We start from the raw sequence: 12,039 nt of genomic DNA on the forward strand, positions 1-12,039 counted from the left end.
CTATATAGTACGGGACTATATAGTGCCCTGCATTTTAAAGGCAATTCAGACACGATGATCACAAATTTTCTTTTGTTTTTCTAAAAATTTAATATGACGTCATCGATTTCACGAAGTGAAAATTGAATAAAAATGAGCATTTCACTGCATTTATTTATGACTCCACTGTGTTCTGATGGTGAAAATATGGAAGGTTTATTCAAATATTGCATTTAAATACGTTTTCTTGTTCAAAATTGTAAAACCACAATGCATTGTGGTCTATATCCGCTAATCTAGTGACCATTGATGTACGCTAGTTTTTTGAAAAGACTTCTGGGAAATTTTGAGTCCACTCAATTTGGAATTTGTAGATCCGGACAGCCCTAGAAAATGGCAAAATTCACCATATAGTACACTATATAGTGATTAGGGGGGAATTCGGACACAACCTTAGAGTACCTCGTTGCCGGAGCATTCCCAGAATTCCTCAGCTGTACTAAAGTAGCAGTATAAGTGTTGAACCTGGCCTTCTTACAGACGCTCAAAATCAATCAGCAAAATAACATTTTGAATAAGTTAAAATGCTGTCAAACCACAGCATCTTCATTTTTTTCTTTTGACTCGCCCCCCGTAACTGCTGGCCAGTGACTTAACAGATCTTTAGTCACGTGGTTTTGTTTACCAGGGTTGGTTAAAAACAGGAAAGTCTCCTTGATGGCAGTCTGAACAACAAATGCAAGGTCAATCTGGGACAAATAAGTAGACTCGATCCAAACCAGAAGACTTTCTAAATCCGTCTTAGAAAGGATGTAAATAAAACAAGTTGGATTTGTTTTATTTCATTTTGAGGTTAAAATATCAGACCCTCTTCAATGAAAATTGTGTTTTTAATTATTGTTCTCATGTTGGAGGATTTATATAAATATAATTAAACTTACAATTGCTTTTTTGAATATTTCTTTATTCAAATTAAAAAATGCTGCATGAAAAAAAGATAGTACTTGGTACTGTGCTACTGTGTGAGGGGCTGTAATAGTGGGAGAGCACGTAAACAGATGGATGACGGGAAGTGGGGGCAGGCTTACTTCACGCTAACAGTCCAACCCACAACTCAGAGGTGAATTTCTAATGAACGCCTGCAGAAACTATGTCCAACGCCACAGGTTATTTTATTTAGCCTGAAAACATCATAATCATGATTAAAAGACTTCTTGGATGATTTGCATGATCAGAGTGGGATTCACCTCCAATGATTGGCTCACAACCATCACCGTGTTATAGTCCAGATTGTGGGCGATCAAATGTGTCTTTTTTGGAGTCTAATTCAGCTGCAAAATAAGCTCCTATCTGCCTTTGTGGTCTTTAGTACAGAAGGCCGTTTTCCTATTGTCTACATCCTTTTATTCCTCATCCACATACTTTTCTTCTCTTTTGACTGACGAGGTTTGTGTGCTTTTAAATCCTCCCGTCAGGCTGCCGTTTTATGGGAGAGTTTGCTTGTATTCTGTCACAGGCTGACCAAAGACAGTTTTTGTTTCCCGCTTCACGATTATGAATAGAACATCAAAACAGAAAGTGGCACACGGTGTAAGAAGCCGCTTTTTTTTTAAAGCTTAAAAGCCCTGCTAATTGGCATTCAACCAAAATGAGCCACCTTTTGAAGCATCAGCTGTACGTGTGATTAGGACTAGAAAAGGCTGTGCTCCATGAAGCGTCTGCGCTGTCTTTTCAGCCATCTGCATACCCAAATCAATGCTCTGGGGCCGACCAATATCTGTGGAGTATATTAAAGAAATTATACAAACCTGAAGGTGATTATCATCTGCCTCTCATTGATGCTGCTTAATTCTGAGTTTAAGAAGCATGTACGTCGCGCTTCAACCCCCCACCGCCTCCACGACCGCGGCCTCTCCCCCCGGAGTGCACAAGAGCACTGCCACAGACGAATTCTTCTAAAGAACCGCCGTTCAATCTTTTCTTATTGTGAGTCGTTTGAACGTCGCTTTAGCAGGAGCTTATATCTTAAACTGTCTGCTCAATAACTCAATTCCAGTCTTATCTCGGGCACAAGGAAGAGATTTAGAGTAAGGTGGGGGAGCGCTCCCTTTGGTTTGCAGCAGGATGTATTCTGCAAGCTTGACTCCAAAGAAATCCGGCAGACCCCCATCGGTGATGTCTTTGAGAGATTATATTGAAGATGGGCGTTGGTAACACGGCACAGCATGCGACAATAGCTGCTTTATTGATGGGAGCTTCAGAAGCATTTGCAGCACAAGGTGCTAAGAACAAATTATTTCACAAAAGGAACAGATTGAGCTCATAAAAGACTGAGATGTTGTTTTTTGTTTGTTTTTTTGGAGGGGGGGGGGTTGATTTTCTTTAAAAAATATTGCTATAAATACAGCCCTGGTTGAATTAATTGCTGTCAGAGAGAAGCTTTCAAAGACATTTTCTAAATAATCCTATCACCTTATAAAACACAAGTGTTGTGTTTGCTTGTTTTGTGCAGAAAATCTTATAAATTAGACTCGAAAATTCTGAATCTGATCATTTATGACCCTTAAAGGACTAAAATTTGACACCAGTTGCCGTGAAGCCAGTGAGACAGGGTAGTAGGACGTGTTATGTAAGCCTTTAACATCCACACTTTTAAGACTTGTTTGAAGTGGGCTTAGGTTAATAATGAGTTTTTTCTTTATGCAAACGCATGTTGGTTTTACTCAAAATAAACAGATCAGTTAATTAAACCCCCAAGCTGAATTTTTCACACTCATGGTAAAAGCTTAAATGCTGAATTACTTTGTCGCCTGCCTGCTGAAGTGTTTGAGAGCAAACATGTTACTGTCAGAAACAAACTTCCATCTAATGTTTTGTTTCCCTTGATGTGACCCTGTGCAGGTGGAGACTTACCTGGTGGGGGGTTTAAAACCACTGCACACAGACATTTGAAACTGTAAAGCTCACTGCAGAGAGAAAACACTGACTATACCTTCTACTGATACAGAAAAGTTTCAAACATGAGTGGAAATATCGATATCTGCAGGTCACTGTCGATCCGATACCAACTTGAGATCGATACTATCGATGTTTTGGATCGATTAGACCATCCCTAGAGAAAATTATTATTTTTCTATTCTTGAAATGAGGACAGCAATGGTATACTATTTTCAGTGCTGCAGTCACTCCAAATGCTTTGATGTGAAGTCAATGTACAGACGCCATCAGTAGTGTGGGCGATACTGAGTATTTGGGTATGGATCCGATTCTGGCCAATATCGCAGATATTTATACCGATATGGATATTTTTCGTAAAAGTTGCAGATGTGATATGAACCATGCAAATCTCAATTGTTTTTTATAAGTTTCCTCTTTTAATTACTTGATGAACATGAAAACAGAATTAGGACGATATTTTTAATTAAATAGAGACTAGTTTATTAAAAGCTGGGTTCTTCTCCCAGTTACAGAAAAGTTTCAAACAACAGTGGAAATATCCATTTCTGTGGGCTGGTATTGATCCAATACCAATTTGAGATCGATACTGTTGCTATTTTGGATCGATCCGCCAAATTTTAGCGATCAGAGATTTAAGCATCAGACACGGCGCGTCGGTCTGGCAGCAGCCCAAGTTGGACGTCATGATGCATCAAGAGTTTGAAAATCTGAAATTTGGTAAAGAAGATGCATCGCATCAAACAAACAAACCGGAACTCAGCTTTGACTCGCGACATGATGATGACGTGATCCACGGACTAATACAGGACAGCAATTCATCAAACCGGGTCACAGAGTGACAGAAGTACCGCTGAAAGCGTCCGTCATTCAGATGCAGCTCCTCCAGTAGAGAGTGAAGCTCATCGTACTGAGAGAGTCTCTGAATGATCTCTTGAACCCAGACATGGAGACGTGATTTCTAATGGTTCTGCAGAACTCTTCAAAATAAATAAATTTGATCTCTAAACATCATCCATGTCTTCCATACATTATAAATAAAATGCTTCTGTGTGGCGATAAGTTAAAAACTTTTGACACACACATCTAGAGTGTCGACTTTATGAACACATTTTTGGACAAGGGGCCAAAAGCAGATTGATGCTCGTCCAAATTGAGACTGCTAAAGGGAATTGGACCTGCGTGGAAAGACAAATGTCAAATATATATTGAATATGGGTCTCTCTGACAAAGGAGGGATTGAAATTATAACAATGTTACTACAATTGAATTTTAGTTTTTGCACACAAAACCTAATTTCTAACAAAGAAACAAATTGTTTTTGTTGTGTAACATCACTTTTATAGTCTTGACTATAAACGTGACAGACGGGTCCATGTATTTAAACCTTCCTATGTGTGAGTTTCTTTCTGCATGTCCAACTTCCTTTATTGTGGTTCTTCCTTCATTTCAAGTTTTTCCAGCCCAGAATTCAATTTATTCTCCTGTTTCTTTATTTCTATCCTCACTTTCCTCGTATTTATTTATGTGGAATTTCTATGCGGCACATTATTTGCATTAGGAACTGTGTGGAATAAGAATGAACTCTATTTCTGCTGGGTCTGGGTTAGCCCGCTTTACTCTCCGCCCTTTACTTTGTCTGTTCCTGATTTGACATTACATTGTATTTGGCCAACTGTTTCCTGTCAGACCCAGTTTGTTTAACTCTGCGTTGGCCCGCCTTGGTATTTGTCGTATATGCTTACAGAAAACAAAGGTGTAGTTATCTCTTGTTTGGCTGTGTAACAGAACCTTTTGCATGATGTGCACACAAGCTCTGGGGTTCAAGCCGGTCCACCTCCTGATTCACTGTTTAAGTTAAATTTACTCAAGACATTGTTTGAGTCTTAAGATGATACATTCTTTTTTTAATAGGATAAATGAATTAAACCAAAAATTATGCTTTTTTAAAATGAACTTTTCCTGTCCAACAGCCAAGTGAACAGATCAGAGCTGAAGGTATTGGACAGATTTTAGTTTTACAATATGGGGTTATGAATCTTCTGATACATAAGGTGTGTATTTATATAAACCCCTTTTGTAATTGACGCTAAGATTTTGTTCTATTATTAAATTTACATAGATTTCTAGTGGGGCCTCCACTCTTAATTAGTGCTGCCACAAATTATTCGTTTGATAGTCGACAAATGACTGATTATTTTTTCCGATTAGTCGACTAATCAGATCATGCACAAAGTGGATGTAAAACACACATCATTAGCTTTAAACAATATAAAAACTATGTATATGGCATTACCTGTGATAATGCTAGTGTAAATGTTGTAAGCTGAATTTGGCCACTGAAGATGCTGAAGTTTATACACAGCTAAAATATTAGTTAAATGCCAAATTAGCCTTAAAAAAGGAAAAAAAAAGCCTAAGTTAGCCAAAACAGCTAGCATGCAACTGAAATATTAGCTAAACTCCAAAACAGCCTAAAAAACAAAAAAACTAAATTAGCCAAAATAGCTAACATGTAGCTCTCCAAATTAGCCTAAAAAAGAAAAAAAAAAAAAGAAACTAGCCGAAAAAAGCTAGCATGAAGCTGAAATATTAGCTAAACTCCAAATTAGCGTAAAAAATTGAAAATATCCTAAATTAGTCAAAACAGCTAGCATGTAATTGAAATATTAGCTATACTCCAAAATAGCCTAAGAAACAAAAAACCTAAATTAGCCAAAATACCTGGCCTGTAGCTGAAATATTAGGTAAACTTAAAATTAGCCTAAAAAACAAAACAAAAACAAAAAAAGTCTAAATTAGCCAACACAGCTAACATGCAGCTCTCCAAATTAGCCTAAAGACAAAAAAAGTCTAAATTAACCAAAATAGCTAGCATGTAGCGGAAATATTAGCTAAACTTTTAAATAGTCTCAAAAAGCTTAATATTGCTAAAATAGTCCAAAAAGCTAGCATAATGCCATTATAACTTTCACTTTCACTACACTCTGACTCCATATAATATAAAGTAACGACCAATCGACTATTAAATTAGCCGTAGACTATTTTAATAGTTGATTAGTTGTCGATTAATCATGGCAGACTACTCTTAATATCATGTTAGTGTTTACCAATGTCCACAAACACTCATTGTAATGTTTAATATCAATTGGTTAAGTAAAATGCCCCAAATTTGCAGTTTTGTTGTAAAACTAGGTCAGGGCTAAAGTTGCCATGACACCAACACAAGACCTTTGCTACATTAACAAAAAGCTTCAAGGCAACAAGAAAACATCTATAAAAACCCTCCACAACCTTTGACTTTATGCATCCAAGGAAACATTATATGAGTCAGACACATAAATGTCAAGTCTCTCAACCAGATGTGGTTCTAGGTCTTGCTTAAAACTTTACAAAATTGGATTCTTTTCAAAATCTCCCTTTGTGCCTCTGTCTATCTTCGTCCTCTTGCATATCTATACGCAGTATATACAGCATGTGAGCATTTGTTTCTGGAGGGTGTTCTAACAATACTTGGCAGTTGCTAAGGGTGATGGCCTTTGGGTGTTGGAGGAAGTGCTGATCCCTGCCTTTGCTGTTCATCTCCCTAAGGTCAGAAAGGGAGGCTGGTTAGAAATACACCTTGAAGGAGGGGTACAGTGTAACGCTATCAGCACCAACTTTACAGTTACCCAAACAATGAATTCAACCTGTGATATGAAGTAAGGGGATGAAACTGTTCGGGTCTATAGTGGAACGCCTCATTTGGTCTTCAGAGAGGCTTCGAAACCGCCCGTGTGGGTGTGTGTGAGCTTTGGATTACAGTGAAAAAGGGCACGCGTGCCTCCCAGATGCTTCTTTTTTTTAATTAAATGCCACAGCTTTTAAGCAGCACGTCAGAGTTCATCAAGGCGCCATTCTCAAGCCAAACTCCTCCAAACTGCTTAAGTCTTTAAATGTTCACTTCACTGGTGCTACAGTAACACCATCTTGAGTTGTGGGTGCACGCATCAGCAGGGGTACTTTACTTTAGTCGCATTTAGTTCTATCACAAATAACAAACTTGTTAAAGGCAAAAATCTTACAACTAAAGACCCACTCTAGTGAAAACTGTGCTTTTGGTGTTTATAACATGTTATTGTAATATTTTTCTGTTGATCAAGGACATATATAAACGAAAAATACGCTTAAAATTGCATTTGTGATTATTTGTTTAGTCAAATTGTTGTAAACCAGGAACAGACCAAAAAAGTTGAGTGTAATAGTTACGTAGAAAGTTTGTTGCGCTACAAACTTCCTGCTCCGCTCCATTCTGATAGCTCCACTTACAGACAAATAGATCCATGAATGTCTTTGTTTTCTTCGTCTGAGCTGGAATCTGGATCAACCTGTACAGATAGATAGCTTTGATTGCTCGTCATTTTTGTTGCATCTATAATGTTAGCTTGGAGTTGTGAGGAGCTAGCGGGAGAGCACGTAAACAGAGAGCTCTAAGTAATGGGGAAGGGGAAGGGGGGCGGGGTTACTCCATGCCAACAGTCCCGTCTAAAACTCAGGTTGTAGACAGAATATATCTCCTAGAAAATTACATTTTTTTTGGCTTAAAATTACATAATCATAATGAATAAACCAGTGAGAACATTTTTACAATAGATTAAAAGGTGATCAGAGAGGGACTATAAGATTGCAAGAAGCTTTTATTCATAAGGAATGATTAAAAGAAAAATATTGATCAATTATGACTAAATACTGCAAACTCTGATGCACTTCTCCTCAGTTCATTGTTCATTTTTGTGAACCATTTTAGGAGTAACTGCACACAGACTGTACGAATGAGAATGGCAGCACACATAAATGAAAACACAACAGTGAAGGTTTAAGGAGAACCTTTGACTTCATATGGAGCAAACACACAACCTGGTTTGAAATGGCCTAAGAAGATGTGACTGAGCCGCTTGTAGTCAAAGCATCTGTTCCAGCCGAGTATTTTGTGATCGCTTAGCCTATAGCCACGGATTTAAGCTCCATTTGGTGTTATTGAGTCCGTAATCCAGCATGTCTGCTAACATATGCTACGAATGCAACTGATATGTTTTGAAGGTAGAATTGCATTAAGGATTCTGACTGGTTCTCAGCACAGCCAGGGGTTTGTTGCAACTGCCAACATGAATTGTGCTTGAGAATGCACAGCTGCAATTGGAAAAGGCAAAGAAACAATGCTCGAATATAACAGCAACGGCTCTGGTATCTTAGTGAGGCACACCATTGGAAGATATTAATCAACCAAAGGCAGCTCATCTAAGGTTTAGCCTTAAAGGCAACAGAAATAGGTAACAGCTTAAGAAAAATCAATTTTCTATAGTGCAGAACACTAAAATGGCTTCTGTTGTTGTATTTTGAAATGAAACATTATTTTGGTTTCAGACAAACAACAAGGATAGTCATACAAAATGAGAAAAGCCATTAAAATGTAGGGTTTAGAGAGTCCAAACCATCTCAATCTACTTCCCTGCATTTATCTCCAGAACATCTTTCATAATGTGATCCTCTGATGGATTTATGCCTGATCCTATCCATCCCAGTCATCTTCATCTCTGCTGCCTCCAGTTCTGCCTCCTGCCTGTTCATCAGAGTATCTAAACCAACAACATGGCTGCTCTCACCACAGTCTTTACACCTTTGCTTTAATTCCTCTCTTTAGTAACACATCACACCTACAACCTTCATCCACCTACTCCAAGCTGCTTCCACACGCCTCTTCACCTCTTTCCTTCACTCTCTGTTGTTCTGGGTTAATTCAATTGAAAAGACTAAAGAATTGATTAAAATGTGTTAATTTTGAGAAAAATGTAGTCACAATTTTTTTATTTAAACCTGGCGTTAATATAAAGTCTACGTTCTGACTGCAGGGAAGTAACTTTTACTGTAATGTTTGACCTCACGGGTTTATAAAAGAAATGATCTTTAGATGTGCTGGGATAGTCTCTGTAGATCAGATGCTGCAGATCAGCAGTAATCCACAAACACGCATTCATGACACGCTTTAGAGATGTTTTTTCCATTGGCGCTTTGGCCATTGTGTTCTTTCAATTTTATTGGAAACTGAAAGGTCATTCAGACTCCAAACTGACTTCTACACATACAGTATGATTGGAAAAACAAGACAAAAAATCTTTATAAACGTTACAATAGCAATAAGTCATGAGAACATAAAATGTCTCTCTTGTTTTCTGCTGTAACATTCATTTTCTCAAGCTGCTGAAAGTCCCCATATGACAATTTCTTCTGTTTAAAGTTCCCGTTTGTGTTTTAATTCTAATTATGAAGTTTTAAACCAAAATCAAACATCCTAAACATCTTAAAAAGCAATTTCTCATGTTGGTCTGAAGCCTCTGTATCCAAAATCTCCCCTGAGGGGGCGTGGCTTTTGGAACTTAGCTGCTGAGCAGCGGATTCCCCACCCCCCGTCTGATTATGATCCTCTGTGTCTCGCTATAGAGTAAATCTTCATATAAAAATGTCAATAAAAATGTCAAGCAGTATCGGTAATGTCCAGTCGTATGGTTCTGATCCGGATGTCAGCTGGACGAGGAAGTGAAGATCTTCATGGACAGAACTTCCTCCAAAATCCTGATTCTTTCTCCTTCCAGTTCACCAAAGACTCTTTTAGCTAATTCTCCAATGTTTATTGACTGTGATCAATACATTCAATCATTGGTTTCTCAGAGTTCTTGATAAAATAATCAAAGCTAACATCAAAATGCTCTTTCATTGATTTACAATCCTTTCCAACTGCGGTCAAATGAGCCGCCGTTCACATTTCCGTGGTCACATCAAGAAGCTCCGTGGAGTCTGGTGGAGATTTTCCAGCGTTCTCAGTCCTGCTACCGTAAGTATTGGATGAAACTCACACCAAAAATCCAGTGATGCTGATTTGACCACAGAAATGTGAACGGCGGCTCATTTGACTGCAGTCAATGTGAAGATACCATCTTCTCTTCTCCAGAACCTGAACTAGACACTAGGAACAGATGAGGGTTTAGTGCATGTGCAGCAGAGCTGTTGATGGAAAGAAGATCATTCATTCAAACAGAGTCTGTCCAAGACAGTTTGACAGATTTAAAAGGAGAAATACTCGGAAATACAAAAATGAAACGATTTCTTATTATATTTGTTCTCTTCCAAAAGAAAATGCCACATGTAAATGTTAAAAAACAAAAAAAAAACATGATTTTTAGGGGTGTTGATCCCTTTTGGGGTCATTAGGTTGCTGGAATCTACTTAAGTTAAGGTGGGGTACACCTTGTATTGCTATGGACAGATCAACAATCCATCGCAGGGCCACACAACCACATTCACACCGTCCATTCACCCATCATCTAAACCCGTTATATCCCTCTGGGTATCACACCTAACCCAGCCACTTGAGAGCAAAGGCAGGGTACACACCAGACCGGTCGCCAGTCTGTCGCAGGGCCACAACCACAAACCCACGTTCACACAGGGACAAATCAGAGCCACTAACTAACCTACAATGGAAACAAGTTTCTGGAGAAAACCAATGACCTCATAAGATGCAAACACCACACAGAAACAACCCAGTCGGGATTTGAACAAAGGCTATGTGAGGTGAGAATGCTAACCACTACACCACAGTGCAGCTTGCTTCAACATATAAGGAGCTTAAATGTTCAGTTAGCAAAACTTGTCTTCTAAATTACTATTTTTTTATATGCATTCCTCAATCCATGGTAACTTGTTGAGCCTCTCTCTTGGTCGACCACATGTGAGTCAAGTTTGAAACATAATCTCTTCCTCCACACTCATTCAACCATCATTGCAGATTTACTAAGCAACACTCCTCCTTTTCAACTCCACCTGCACTTGGATTATCAACAGTTCTTTAGGATTACACATCTTAAATTTGCTGCAGTCAGGCCAAACTCTTTTCAGTTTGGGTTTGTACTCTGTTATTCACCCTGGGATTGAATGACTCGTCTGTCCTGATGTACCCACCAATGTCACTACTACATCTCTTTACTATCCCATCAAACAAAGAGATTACGCTTTGTTTTTTGGATGCTTTATTTGCCAACCCTCACAGCAACTGTCTCTTTGGCAGAAGGTAACAGATCCTCCTCAGTGCTGTGTGGCGTTCTTTTGTTTCTGTTAGATGCCGCCACTAACCCAGCATTCTGATTCCCACAGAGAAGGTGTTTCAGTTTCTCATACAGTCTCAAAGCTTGTTGTCAAGAAACAAGGCTCAGCTTGGATGAATGCAGTGCATGTGGATCTTTCAGAAGCCTGCTTGTCTGGAGACCTTGTTTGTTAGTAAGTGGAAACAGACAAAGCCTTAGTCTCGTGCACCTGTACGTCGAATTGACCCGTACAGGTGCTCTGTGGCACCTTAAGGGACGTCACAGAAATGGAACATATATATGTGTTATCATACATAAGAGCGTCTATTATTATCTAAACTTCAGGCAGCCTTCCCTCCCTGTTATTCACTCTGAGTGCCTTGTTAAGTGAGGACATAAACACGACATTTTTTTCAAATAAGTTATTGATGATTATACCTTGAGTAATCAGTGCCAGTTTACAGAATCAAAAGTTGCTGTTTTACATACACTTACAATAAATAGCATTTTTGTCTTATGTTTTTGTTAATTTTTTATCAAATATTCCTTCGTAAAAAAGTTTTGTTTTTCCTTGTTTGTATTTGTCAAAAGTTAAAGAGCCTTTATGATGAAATTTTACTATTTGACATAAAAAAGACATTTATCTTTATCGTAGCTGTCAGCGAGGCAGCACAGATGGATTTTCAAACTTGACACCCGCAAATAGAAGGTTTATTGAATCCATTGTCCTGCTATTGTACTAAGCAACATTTTTTCATCTAATCCAGTAATCCACTCTTCTCCGATTGAAATCATTAAATTACAAATGATGCAGTCCTTATTTTTATATTGGATGTAAAATAATTGGCTTAAGCTACATTTACCCTGTTAATTTTTAAGCAATCAACACATGTGCTAACTGTATTTTGAAAGAAGATCGACTTTGTTAATGCTCGGCATATTTTGTTCAAAAAACCTAAGGGATATAAAATAATTTTTTTTGCGGGGG

General features: G+C 38.3%; 1 protein-coding gene across 2 annotated transcripts in view; it reads left to right on the forward strand.

Annotated features, from left to right (window-relative positions):
- lingo2 (leucine rich repeat and Ig domain containing 2) overlaps nucleotides 1-12,039 on the forward strand; it is a 302,849-nt gene that overhangs the window by 103,877 nt on the left and 186,933 nt on the right. The gene's annotated exons all lie outside the window — the stretch shown is intronic.

The sequence above is a fragment of the Oryzias melastigma genome, linkage group LG10, assembly GCF_002922805.2.
Source record: "Oryzias melastigma strain HK-1 linkage group LG10, ASM292280v2, whole genome shotgun sequence".
NCBI lineage: Eukaryota > Metazoa > Chordata > Actinopteri > Beloniformes > Adrianichthyidae > Oryzias > Oryzias melastigma.